This window comes from Globicephala melas, chromosome 1, assembly GCF_963455315.2.
Source record: "Globicephala melas chromosome 1, mGloMel1.2, whole genome shotgun sequence".
NCBI lineage: Eukaryota > Metazoa > Chordata > Mammalia > Artiodactyla > Delphinidae > Globicephala > Globicephala melas.
The window spans coordinates 158146284-158159938 of record NC_083314.1 but is presented as its reverse complement, the minus strand read 5'-3'; the positions used below and the strand labels follow the sequence as shown (position 1 = coordinate 158159938).

Sequence of the window (13655 nt, the reverse complement as noted above, 5' to 3'; positions counted from 1 at the left end):
GTGCATGCTCCGGCAGCACATATGCTGAAATTGGAACAATACAGAGAAAATTAGCATGGCCCCTGTGCAAGATGACACACAAATTCATGCAGCATTCCATACTTTTGGTGCAGTTGCTGTGAAAGACAGTATGGTAGTTCCTCAAAAAAAAAAAAAAATAGAATTATCATATGATCCAGCAATTCCACTTCTGAGTACATAAACAAAAGAATTCAAAGCAAAGTCTCGAAGAGATAGTTGTACATCCTTGTCTATAACAGCATTATTCACAATAGACAAAGGTGGAAGAAACCCAAGTGTCCACTGATGGATGAATGGATAAACACAATGTGGTATATACATATGATGGAATGTTATTCAGACTTAAAAAGGAGCTCAGTAAAAAGGAAGGAAATCTTTTCACATGCTATAACATGGATGAACCTTGAAGACATGCTAAGTGAAATAAGCCAGTTTCAAAAGGACAAATAATGCATGGTTTCACTCATATGAGGTACCTGGAGTAGTCAAATTCATAGACACAGAAAGTAGAATGGTGGTTATTAGGGGCTGGGAGGACAGAGGGATTGAGATTTATTGTTTAATTGGGTATAGATTTTCAGTTAGGGAAGATGAAAAATTTTTGGAGATGGAGGATGATGATGGTTGCACAACAATGTGAATGTACTTAATGCTATGAAATGTACACTTAAAAGAAGGCGAAAATGGTAAATTTTATGTTATGTATATCACATTTTTGTTAAGATCACCCTGAAAGGAAAAGCCCACGTAATTAGGAAGGGGGAGAGAAGATGAGGGACTGTAGATATGACTGAAGGTTTTGTGTCAAAAGAGGCAGCCAAGCTAGAAAAAATGCCCTTATAGACTAAACTGTAAAATAATACATTTTATTTTTTATAATATTTATTTAATTACTTTATTTATTTATTTGGTTGTGCAGCTTCTTAGTTGTGGCAGGTGGGCTCCTTAGTTGCGGCTTGCCAGCTCCTTAGTTGCGGCATGCATGTGGGATCTAGTTCCCTGACCAGGGATGGAACCCAGCCTTGCTGCATTGGGAGTGCAGAGTCTTAACCACTGCACCACCAGGGAAGTCCCAAATAATGCATTTTAATGTGTTCAAAAAGGCATGTTTGAGCAGCCAGTCAGGAGACCAAGATGAAGTGGGTTCTTTAACTTACAGTATGTGACTGACAGATGTTGATGTTTAGGGCATTTTATTGGTCTTTGTTCACAATGTTTATAATGATGATGCCTATAAGATGTTCAATGCAAATTTCCTGACGTGAAGTAACTGGTTAAGAAAATTTTAACAAGATAATATGAGCTTCTGAGCAAACCACGGTATCGGCTGGAGAAAGTGAACAGATGGAGGTAAGATTCTGCACAACTGCAGAAGTGGCAGAAGCGGGCTCAGACACATCCTGAATGAGGCAGAACCATTGCCTCAATTTTGGTAGTGCTTCCCCTCGAAGGGTCTGCCTCTTGATTCCCTTAGTGTTCTCAGTGGGGAAGCAAAATGGGTAAATTTTGTAATAAGGAGTGGTTTGAATACTTATCTTGTGGAGAGTGCCTTGAAAAGTTTGTCCTAACTCACTAACATATGCCAGTTTTGCAAGGAGAGCTGATGGTCAGTGTTTATGAGACATCAAAACCTAGTGTGTGCGTGCCGTAACTACTGAGCCCACGCAGCACAACTACGGAAGCCCGCATGCTCTAGGGCCCGCGTGCCGTAACTACTGAGCCCACACGCTACAACTACTGAAGACCACACGCCTGGAGCCCATGATCTGCAACAAGAGAAGCCACTGCAATGAGAAACCCACACACTGCAACAAAGAGTAGCCCCCGCTCGCCGCAACTAGAGAAAGCCTGCACACAGCAGTGAAGACCCAATGCGGCCAAAAAAAAAAAAAAACCTATTGTGAAAACATCAATGAGTTGAGTGAATTTGTTTTTCCCCCTTCATGATAAAGTGACTCGCAAAACCAGCTTATTGAGCAAGTTTCTTTTTTCAAGGTTGAACCTACTCAATCAAAATCTGTAAGGCCAAACTATGGAGGTACTCTATTAATAATCACACCAAGCCCTGGAACTAATTATGGGGATGCTCAGAACTTCAGGCAAACTGGCTCTCCAAATTGCTGACATAGCTTTAGGGCAAAGTAATCAAAATGCCCCAACATCTGCAAAAAAGCTTGATCTGATTTTTTCTTCCTTTCTTCGGTCATTGTCTTAGTGAGATTGGACTTCTGCTTCCAGAAAGATGGTGTAGACATACTTTTCCCTATCCCTCCTGCTTAGTATAGCTGAAACCCTGGACATTATATGCAAAACAAACATAAGACTCTGAAAGGTGGAGAGAAGATGACAAGCTGGCTAGGGACTTCAGGACCCAAGGAATGACTCAGGTGAATTCCCTGGATTTTCTTTTTGCCTCATATAACCCACTGGGTGTTGGAGAAGCTGGCAGCCTGGGAATGTCAATGGGTGAAGATAAAAGAAACCTTGAGAAAAGTCTGCTCTCTTTAGACAAAGGATCAAGAAAGGTCAGCCTAGCAAGACAGAAAACTTCTAGAGAATAACTGCTCTACTCCAACCAAACATCAAAGAAAAAGTTTAGCCCCATTCCCACACCCACCGGCAAAGGATGAGTGGGGAGCCTAGACTTTCATCCTCATCAGGTGATAATGAGGGGTTCAACCCTCTCCTATCCCCCTCTGGGTGGTGTCAGAAAAGGTCAAGTGGGGAACTGGAAACTTCACCCCCACTAAGTGGTAATGAGGCTTCTCTATGCTGTGTCAGTGGAGATAACATGGGCAGCCTTGACTTCTGCCCCTACCCAGCTGTATCAAGTTGCTCCTCCACCTTCCTGCAGAGTTGGTGTCAGAGAGACCTAGTGAAGAGTCAAAACTTTCACCACCATCCAGAATTAATGAGGCCTCTCTACCACCACCATGACCATGACAACCACCACCACATCATGTTAGTGGATACCACATGGGGAGCAGAAACGAGGCACTTCTACCTCTTCCAGCTGAGGTGGTATCAGTAAAGACCTTTTGAGGAGTCTGAAATCCCACCCCCACACCATGGTAACAAGTAGTCCTTCCCCCACTATGATGTCAATGTATGTTGACCTGAACTTTCATCCCCACCTGACAGTAACAATATAGTACTCTCTTTCCCTCACTAGAGCTGTGTCAGATGAAGCCAGCTAAAATAGATCATTGAAATAAGATCCAGAGTCTCATAACAACCTACCCAAAATGTCCACGTTTCAATTAAAAAATCACTCATCATACCAAGAACCAGGAAAATTTCAACTTGAATGAGAAAGATAATCAACAGATGCCAACACTGAGATAACAGATGTTAGAATCATCTGACAAGGATTTTATAGCAGCCATCATCATAACAATGTTTCAACAAACAATTAAAAACACATTTGAAACAAATTTTGTAAAAAAACAAAACACTCAGCAAGTAAATAGAACATATAAAGGAGAACAAAATGGACATTTTACAATAACTAAAATTTTTAAATTCAGTGGATTGGCATAATAATGGAATTGAGAGAACAGAGGAAAGAGCCAGTGAACTTGCAAAACAATAGAAATTACCAGATCTGAACAACAGAGAAAATAGACCAAATATAAATAAATAAAAAAGGAACATAAGCTCAGGGTACTGTGGAACTTTAGTAAAAGATATAACTTTCATGTTATCAGAGTCCTAGAAGGAGAAGGAAAAGTAGGTGCGCTGAAAAAAAATATTCAAAGAAACAATGACTGAAATTTCCTGAATTAGGCAAAAGACACAAATGTACAAATTTAAGAAGCTGCAACCTCAAACAGGAAAAACCCAAAGAAATCCACACCAAGATACATTATGGTCAAATTTTTGTAAACTAAAGAAAAAAAAAATCTTGAAACCAAGAAAAGAAAAACCTTATCTACAGGGGGGAAAAAATTTGAATGACAGTGATTTCTCATCAGAAACCATGGAGGCCAGAAGAAAATGGCACAATTTTTCATAGTGCTGAAAGAAAAGAGATATCAAACTAGGAACCTACATCCAGCAAAAATATCCTTCAGAAATGAAGAAGATATCAAGATATTATCAGATGAAAGAAAACTAAGAAAATCTGTAGTCAACAGATATACCCTTAAAAAATGACTTGGAGATTAGACAATAAGGAAATACAGAAATGAAACAATAAAATAATGTATCTTGGAACATCGGGGGAAAAAAGAACAATGAAAAGAGTAAAAATATGACGTTCTTTTTCCTGAATTTTCTAAGTTACATTTGATGGTGAAGTGAAAGTCGTACAGTGTGAACCACCTAACGTAGAGAAAATTTTTAAGACAATTGTATTATATATGGGGGAGAGTGGAGGGATACAAAGAGAATTATCACTCTCTATGCATCACTCAAACTGACAAACGTTGACACCAGTGGACTGTGATAAGTTATATATACACAATGTGATACCTAGAGCCACCACTTTAAAAAAATTATACAAAGATATACACTCAAAATAGCATAGATGATTCAAAATTAATTCTTAAAAATGTTCAAGTAACACACAGGAGAGCAGGAAAAAGAAAACAAGGAAACAAAAAAACAAGAGAAAACAAACAGAAAACAAAAATAAATAAATAAAATGGCAGACTTAAGCCCTAACATATTAGTAATTATATTAACTATAAATTATCTAAATATACCAAGTAAAAGATGGAGATTAGCAAGAATGGGTTAAAAAAATGATCCAACTATATGATATCTATAGGAAATTCGCTTCAAAAATAACAGTATAGGGCTTCCCCGGTGGCGCAGTGGTTGAGAGTCCACCTGCTGATGCAGGGGACATGAGTTCGTGCCCCGGTCCAGGAAGATCCCACATGCCACAGAGCGGCTGGGCCCGTGAGCCATGGCTGCTGAGCCTGCACGTCCGGAGCCTGTGCTCTGCAGCGGGAGAGGCCACAGCAGTGAGAGGCCCGCATACCACAAAAAAAAAAAAAAACCGGAAACAACCGAAATGTCCTACAATCAGAGAATGATTAAACAAAATGGTACGTCTATACCATGAAATATTATGCTAAAAAGGAACAAATTATTGATACATGCAACAACTTGGATGGATCTCAAGGACATTATCTAAGTGAAAAGAGCCAATCTCAAAAGTCTCATACTGGAAGATTCCATTTATATAATGTTATTGCAATTACAAAGTTATAAAGAAGGAGGATAGGTCAGTGATTGCCAGAGGGTAGAGACGGTCACAAGCAGGGCATGATTATAAAGGGGTAGCATGATGGAGATCTTTGTGGTGATGGAATAGTTCTGTATCTTGATTGTGGTAGTGGTTACACAAAGCTACACGTGATCAAAATTACATTGAACTATATACACACTCTCTATCAATGTCAATATCCTGGTTTTGTTATTTACATAAGGTGTAAACAATGGGGGAAACTGGGTGAAGGGTTCACTAGACCTCTCTCTACTATCCTTGCAACTTCCTGTGAATCTTAACTATTCAAAATAAAAAGGGTTTTTTAACGTAAATAATACTGATAGTGGATCTAAGACCTTTTCAGACTGCTGTAAGAGTCTAGTAAATTGACCTCTTTACAAGATACACCCATGGACATTTCCATGCATGGCAACCTGAAAATCCTGCCCATGCCACTTCTTTGGCAAAATTCTAGGCATTTTTCTTCAGTACTTATGCCAACATAGCTCATAAAGCAATAAAAAAACATAAACTGTTGCCATTTGTGTCCCTGTGTCTAGGCAAGCCTGAGTGCACATTGTGAGACCAAGGCACAGAAAATAAATTGCCTGGATCCTTAAATTGATGGAGAGTGTCGATTCATTATCTGTGACATCTATTGGTGGCATCACAAATACAGTACCACTAATACAATTGTAATCTGCTGCCTATATTCTTAAATTGAAAGAAATGCTAAATTTCTGCTCCAGGTTATTTAAAATAAATATTTTTTTCCCGACCAAGTTCACAAGGTCCCTGAATTCTTTCCCCAAGTTAAGAATACCTGAGTATTCTTTTAACTGCCTTCCCACAAGTTTTGATTTGTTCCAGTTTTTCATTCCTGTTCAATTCAAAATATTTTTCTATTTCCATTGTGATTTCCTCTTTGATCTGAGGGTTATGTAGAAGAGTATTGATTTGCATCTCCTTCAAACCCACCATATATCCCTTGCAAATGTGCTTTAGAGGTGAAGTTCTGTAGAGCTTGGAGATAATAGAAGTTCCCTTGGCAAAGCTGACTCAAAAGTGCACTGGAAAAATGCCAGTGGTAGTTTGATAGGGATTGCATTGAATCTGTAGATTGCTTTGGGTAGTAGAGTCATTTTCACAATGTTGATTCTTCCAATCCAAGAACGTGGTATACCTCTCCATCTATTTGTATCATCTTTAATTTCTTTCATCAGTGTCTTATAATTTTCTGCATACAGGTCTTTTGTCTCCTTAGGTAGGTTTATTCCTAGATATTTTATTCTTTTTGTTGCAATGGTAAATGCGAGTGTTTTCTTAATTTCACTGGCATTTTTCACAGAACTAGAACAAAAAATTTCACAATCTGTATGGAAACACAAAAGACCCCAAATAGCCAAAGCAATCTTGAGAACGAAATATGGAGCTGGAGGAATCAGGCTCCCTGACTTCAGACTATACTACAAAGCTACAGTAATCAAGACAGTATGGTACTGGCACAAAAACAGAAATATAGATCAATGGAACAGGATAGAAAGCCCAGAGATAAACCGACGCACATATGGTCACCTTATCTTTGATAAAGGAGGCAAGAATATACAGTGGAGAAAAGACAGCCTCTTCAATAAGTCGTGCTGGGAAAACTGGACAGGTACATGTAAAAGTATGAGATTAGAACACTCCCTAACACCATACACAAAAATAAGCTCAAAATGGATTAAAGACCTAAATGTAAGGCCAGAAACTATCAAACTCTTAGAGGAAAACATAGGCAGAACACTCTATGACATAAATCACAGCAAGATCCTTTTTGACCCACCTCCTAGAGAAATGGAAATAAAAACAAAAATAAACAAATGGGACCTAATGAAACTTCAAAGCTTTTGCACAGCAAAGGAAACCATAAACAAGACCAAAAGACAACCTCAGAATGGGAGAAAATATTTACAAATGAAGCAACTGACAAAGGATTACTCTCTAAAATTTACAAGCAGCTCATGCAGCTCAATAACAAAAAAACAAACAACCCAATCCAAAAATGGGCAGAAGACCTAAATAAACATTTCTCCAAAAAAGATATACAGACTGCCAACAAACACATGAAAGAATGCTCGACATCATTAATCATTAGGGAAATGCAGATCAAAACTACAATGAGATATCATCTCACACCAGTCAGAATGGCCATCATCAAAAAATCTAGAAACAATAAATGCTGGAGAGGGTGTGGCGAAAAGGGAACACTCTTGCACTCTTGGTGGGAATGTAAATTGATACAGCCACTATGGAAACCAGTATGGAGGTTCCTTAAAAAACTACAAATAGAACTACCATATGACCCAGCAATCCCACTACTGGGCATATACCCTGAGAAAACCATAATTCAAAAAGAGTCATGTACCAAAATGTTCATTGTAGCTCTATTTACAATAGTCAGGAGATGGAATCAACCTAAGTGTCCATCATCAGATGAATGGATAAAGAAGATGTGGCACATACATACCATGGAATATTACTCAGCCATAAAAAGAAACGAAATTGAGTTATTTGTAGTGAGGTGGGTGGACCCAGAGTCTGTCATACAGAGTGAAGTAAGTCAGAAAGAGAAAAACAAATACCGTATGCTAACACATATATGTGTAATCTAAGAAAAAAAAAAGTCATGAAGAACCTAGGGGTAAGACGGGAATAAAGACACAGACCTACTAGAGAATGGACTTGAGGATATGGGGAGGGAGAAGCGTGAGCTGTGACAAAATGAGAGAGTGGCATGGACATATATACACTACCAAATGTAAAATAGATAGCTAGTGGGAAGCAGCCGCATAGCACAGGGAGATCAGCTCGGTGCTTTGTGACCACCTAGAGGGGTGGGATAGGGAGGGTGGAAGGGAGGGAGACACAAGAGGGAAGAGAGGTGGGAACATATGTATATGTATAACTGATTCACTGTGTTATACAGCAGAAACTAACACACCATTGTAAAGCAATTATACTCCAATAAAGATGTTAAAAAAAAAAGAACATGTATAATGAGCTTCAAACCGTAGGAAAAAAAGAAGTACGCTGGAAGGTTGTCTGAGCCACTGCTACTGCAGCTAGGATGAAGTGTTTAATGTGCACATTTTATTGCTTTAAAATTTATCATTTTTTTAAAAAAGCAGTAATACAAGCTCAAGCTTCCAAAATGCAGTGGCTGTCTGGCAGGAAACCTGGGGCTTGGGCGAAGATTGTCAGGCCAGGAGAGGGTGCCCACGTTTGGTCGGCCCTTTGTTCTGCTACCTGGCTGGCCTCTGTCCTGCTTTCCTTCAAGGTGAGGGGAGCCCCTGAAGGATACCAGGAACGCGGCTGGAATCTGCTAGCTGGGCAGGATCTGTGGCAAGCCCTAATCAAGCCTCCCTATAACCACTAAAATCATAGAGACGCCTGGGGAGGTGGGAGAAGCATGGGGAATCGGGCAGAGAAGATGGGGTGTGGATGCCAAAACAGTCTACAAGCGTTTGGGCACTGACTGTGAACACATCAGGTTGGGAGGGTTTGTCCCCAGTTTGGAAATTCAGGGTGTACTAGTCAGGCTTCAGTTGGGTTATGCAAGATAGATAATGGTTGGAAATTAAATTCCATGGGATTTATTTCCATTACTTAACTCACTGTGGGACAGTGAGTACATACTGCAACTTTCCAGTCCTCGGTTTCCCTTATGCGTGCAGCGAGGAGGCTAAAACAGCTACGACGTCCGTGATGCAAACTGCTGAGTAAGTGACGTAGCCACTTTGAGCCTCGGTTCATTCAGACACACATGCGACGTGATGATGCCTGTCTATGCCCAGGATGGTTGCGATGACCAGGTGAGAGTGGGCATGGGAAAGTGTGATACTGGGAATCACAGAGATGTGACATGTTTTCCAAGCCACGCCAGCCTGAGAGGTAGGAGTAAGCAGACAGTAATAGTGATAAGTTGGCATTTCTGAGCTCTGCCCTCCACCCACTCTAGGAGAATTCCACACCCACATCCACACATACCCCACCTTAAATCCTCCCCAGACCCCCAGGACCTCCCAGGAGTATCTCGTGTATAGTCATACCACTGTGTGGCCTCTGCTACATCATGACTCATTGAAATGATGCCCCCTTTTACTGCCACCCCCACACATGACAGAGGTACACCCTCTCAGGGCATTGGCACTACCCTGTGGGCATCCACTGTCTGCTCTGAGGGTGCCAATATCCAGGGCATCGCTGCTGCATGTAGCAAGGGGTGCAGACTCCCTTGCCAGGGTGCAAAATTTAAGGCTGTGCTTGCTCTCAGGGTCATGCAGGGGCCAACCATGCACTTTCACAAGACCCACCGTGAAAGTGGGTCTTAAATTTTTTTCTTAAATTTTAAATTTAAGAAATTTTACTTCCTAGGTGTCTTGCTTGTGTCACTGTAGTACAAGTACAGTGTTGGCCCACGAGGTCAGTACCCTGAATGCTCGGCATTTCACAGCAATCATGGACGCAACAGTGACTCTTCAGGAACCTGACGTCAGTGATTGACTGTAAGAAGCCCCGATAGCACACAGAACTGTATTCAATGTTCCGTGATAAATTGGAAAAGAATATTTTTTAAAAGAATGTATATATATATTAACTGAATCACTTTGCTGTACAGCAGAAATTAACACAACGTTGTGAATCAACTATACTTCAATAAATAGAAAAAAGAAAATTAAAAGAAATAAGCCCTGGAAGCCACTTTTGTAATGATGCCGTGCCCCCAGCCCTAGCTGACTGAGGGTCAAGTAAAACCGGTCAGATCTCTCTCCCAGGAATTTGGAATGAGGATTGTCAAATGCCAGTTGGTTTCTGCAGGTGACTGGAACTACGCGCATAAACCTGGGGTCTGGGAGGTGTCCTACTACACTCTGGGTATGAGGAAGCACAGCGAGGTGATGTACAGAGAGATGAGAAAGGAACAGAAGTGCGAAGTGGAGGAGCTCCTGATTCTTGGTCCTCTGGGCCCAGCTGCATTCCTATCTTTGGCTTCCGGGAGACACCCCGTGGCTTTACAACATAGTTTCCACCCAGGCCAGCCCACGGGGGTTTCCGTTACTTGCAGCCTAAGAAAGTAGAGAAGTGGAGTATTTCTCTCTCTCTCTCTTAGTTCAGCCTCCTGGCCCCAGAACTCAAGCCAGGCCCAGGGGCTGTGCTGAGAACTACTCTAAGAGAAGATGTCCCTGAGCTCAGATCTCCCCACGCAGTCAGCCCACGGCCTCAAACTGATTTTACCATCTTCTCCTTCTTTTTAAGGTGAGTTTTTCCAGGAGGCTCTGGAACGTTTGTGTAGGTAGATCCCCAATCCTCTTTCTTTCTTTTTTTTTCTACTTGCAGTGTCAAATGGGTCTGAATCCCAGGGTCGGGACCACAGCTTAGGCGCTAGCTGGGGCCTGGCCACCGTGCTCCCAGGTTTAAGTGCATTCTCCGAGTGGCCTCACCCATTAGGATTCTAGGCAGCGTGCCGAATGCCTCTCCCCTTGATGAAATTACCCACTTATATAGCTGCCTGTCTGCCCGCTGGCATGCTGCTGGAATTCCAACAAGCCTGCAACCTGCTCTGAGGGGCCTGGCTGGCGAGACACCAGGCACCAACCATTCACCTAGACTAAGGTAAGCCCAAGCCCAGGCTCCTCCCACCAAGGCTGGGTGAGAAACAAAGAGGGAGGACAGAAAGGGGCAGGGAGAAGTGGCTTTTGCCTTCCCCAGTACCTGGTCTGCCCCTAACTCCCTCACACAAAACACCCCACCCCCTGCAGGTCAGGAGCCGTTTCCCATGTGGGGCTGGAAAGATGGTGAGAGGAACTGTTATCCAAGTATTTCAATTCTCTATGGCAACTAACAAACCACCCCCAAACTTAGGGACCCAAGACATCAGCCATTTTGTCAGGGTTGATGCTGAGGGTTAACTGGACTCAGCTGGGCGGTTCTTCTGCTCGTGTAATGCGCTCATCTGGGGTTTAGGCTGGGCAGGGACATGCAAGCTGGGTCGTTCACGTCTCGTGCTCGATGGCAGTGGATGGAAGGCTGAGATTCTTGTCCCTTTCTGTGAAGTCTCTGGTCTTCTGCTCCACGTGGTCTTTTCACATGGTCTCTCTGGCATGGTCACCAGCTCAGGACTCCAAAAAGCACAAAAGGAGAAACTTCAGGACTTCCTAAGGCTTAGGTCAAGACAAGGCACAGCACTCCTTCTCTGCATTCTCTTTGTTAATTGAGTCACAGGCCAGCCCAGGCTCCAGGTGGGAGGGGATATGCAAGGGCACGAGTACCAAGAGGTTTATTAGGCATCATCTCTGGAGACTAGCTGCCCCTCCAAGAAGAAACCCATGATTTGACCTTGGAAGTTTACAAGCCGTCTAAAGAGACAAAGACTTGCACAGATACTCAAATGTGGATGCCCTGTCATCACATGTACCTGCTCAGTGGGGACACTTAGATGCTGAGATACTCACCTTCACACAGAAAAGAACATTCACAAACACCCTCACCTTCACACTAATAGGGCTATGCACACACATACACACACACCCCGACATCCCAAGTTCTATACATCTCTATCCAACCTCTCACTGTGAGCCTTCAGTTAAGACAGGGATGATACTGTATATCCTCACACTTGCAGCTGAAGGAGCAAACACATTTTGTAACAGACTCTAGATTCAGTTGGGTTGGATGGTTAACAAGACAAACTCCAGTCGGGATAGGTATAGAATGGCCATATCATTTATCTGCAAATAGGTCACATTTAAGAGTAGAAAAAACACCAAAACACTCTCTAGGGTTGCTGGGACATGTCACCCTTGAGAGGTATAAAGTCCTGGATGTGGGTTTAAAATATCAATTTCACAAGCACAGGAGAGGCTAATGTAAGAGCACCCACATCTGTGACATCCATTCAGGTACATGTTCCGATCAGAGGCTCCACTTCTATTTTAGAAATGTCCCATCTGCTCTGCCAACCATCAAAACATATGAATATCTGAGAAAATCTGTACATGGGGGTCCTCGCCAACAAACGCAACCTCGAACTGTCTGCTGCCCCTTCTTTATCAAAAACTTTGCTGAGAGGAATGATATTCATGGTGGACTGCCTGAAAGACAAATGGCCCATCCATTTTTTTAGCTAATCTAAATTCTACCCTTGGGGAAAATTCAATGTAGTCCATCAGAAAGCCAGACATATAACTTAGATTACTTACTCCAGCCTGTCTCTCCTACCCTCCCTCACTCCTACCCCTGAATCACTTTTAAATTGTACTTTGGCGCTAGAGTTTTGGGATTATCGCTTTAGTTTGCTTTGGAGCACTCTAAGAAATAGCCGTATGTAACCTTCTACTGCATTGAATGTGGGCGTAGGACCTGGAAATGGTCCATCACAATATCTTACTTATGAAGACTAATGGAGAAATTTTCAGATGTCAGTATCAGAAAAAGTTGGGATTCGGGAATTCCCTGGCAGTCCAGTGGTTAAGACTGTGCACAGTCACTGCCAAGGGCCCGGCAGTGCAGCACCCACCCCCCCGCCAAAAAAAGTTGAGATTCTCCTAAGCAACTGGTTTATTTAAAACTTATGGGCAGGGAGCTTCCCTGGTGGCTCAGTGGTTGAGAGTCCGCCTGCCGATGCAGGGGACACGGGTTCGTGCCCCGGTCTGGGAGGATCCCCACGTGCCGCGGAGCAGCTGGGCCCGTGAGCCATGGCCGCTGAGCCTGCACGTCCGGAGCCTGTGCTCCGCAACGGGAGACGCCACAACAGTGAGAGGCCCGTGTAGTGCAAAAAAAAAAACAAAACAAAACAAAACTTATGGGCATTGTAAAATTCTTAACAGTTTACATTGTAAACATTTTAAGAGTTTGGCTTCCCCTTTTTGCCTTGGCTGCTGGAAAACTCAGAGTGAAATTTAGGGCCCACCTCCAGCATCTATACAGAACCACATGATGTATATTTCTGCGTATTTCATGGTATTTCTATCACCTTGCTCCAGCTGTCATGAGCATTATATTCGATGCCCCAGTATTTATTCCAGCCCATATGATTCGTAAAAGCCAGCCATGAAAATTCTGTTTCCCTTGTGCATGATTTGTTCAGGAGTGGTCAAGGGACCTCTTTCCAGCTAATAAGAAGTAGTCAGGGAAAGTATGTTTGGGGGATCTGGGAAGAGTTTCCACTCTTAAGAAGAGGTGATCTTTCTTCTTCCTTTGGGCATTATGATGTCTGGGTATGATCCCCAGAAGTGCTACGAGTCTGAAGATTTAAAAAAAGAAGATAACAGAACAGAGACAGAAGGAATGCAGGTCCCTGGGTCACCCTCTCTGGACTTCCTGTTACATAAGGTAATAAACGGGGTCATTGTTTAAAACTTACAGCCAAAATCAG

At 42.4% G+C, this 13655-nt stretch overlaps 1 non-coding gene across 1 annotated transcript; it reads left to right on the top strand.

Annotated features, from left to right (window-relative positions):
• Positions 1 to 106, top strand: LOC115867240 (U6 spliceosomal RNA). The gene has a single exon (XR_004045017.1). It is a non-coding gene; the product is annotated as a U6 spliceosomal RNA (small nuclear RNA).
• Positions 107 to 13655: the final 13549 nt, after the last annotated feature.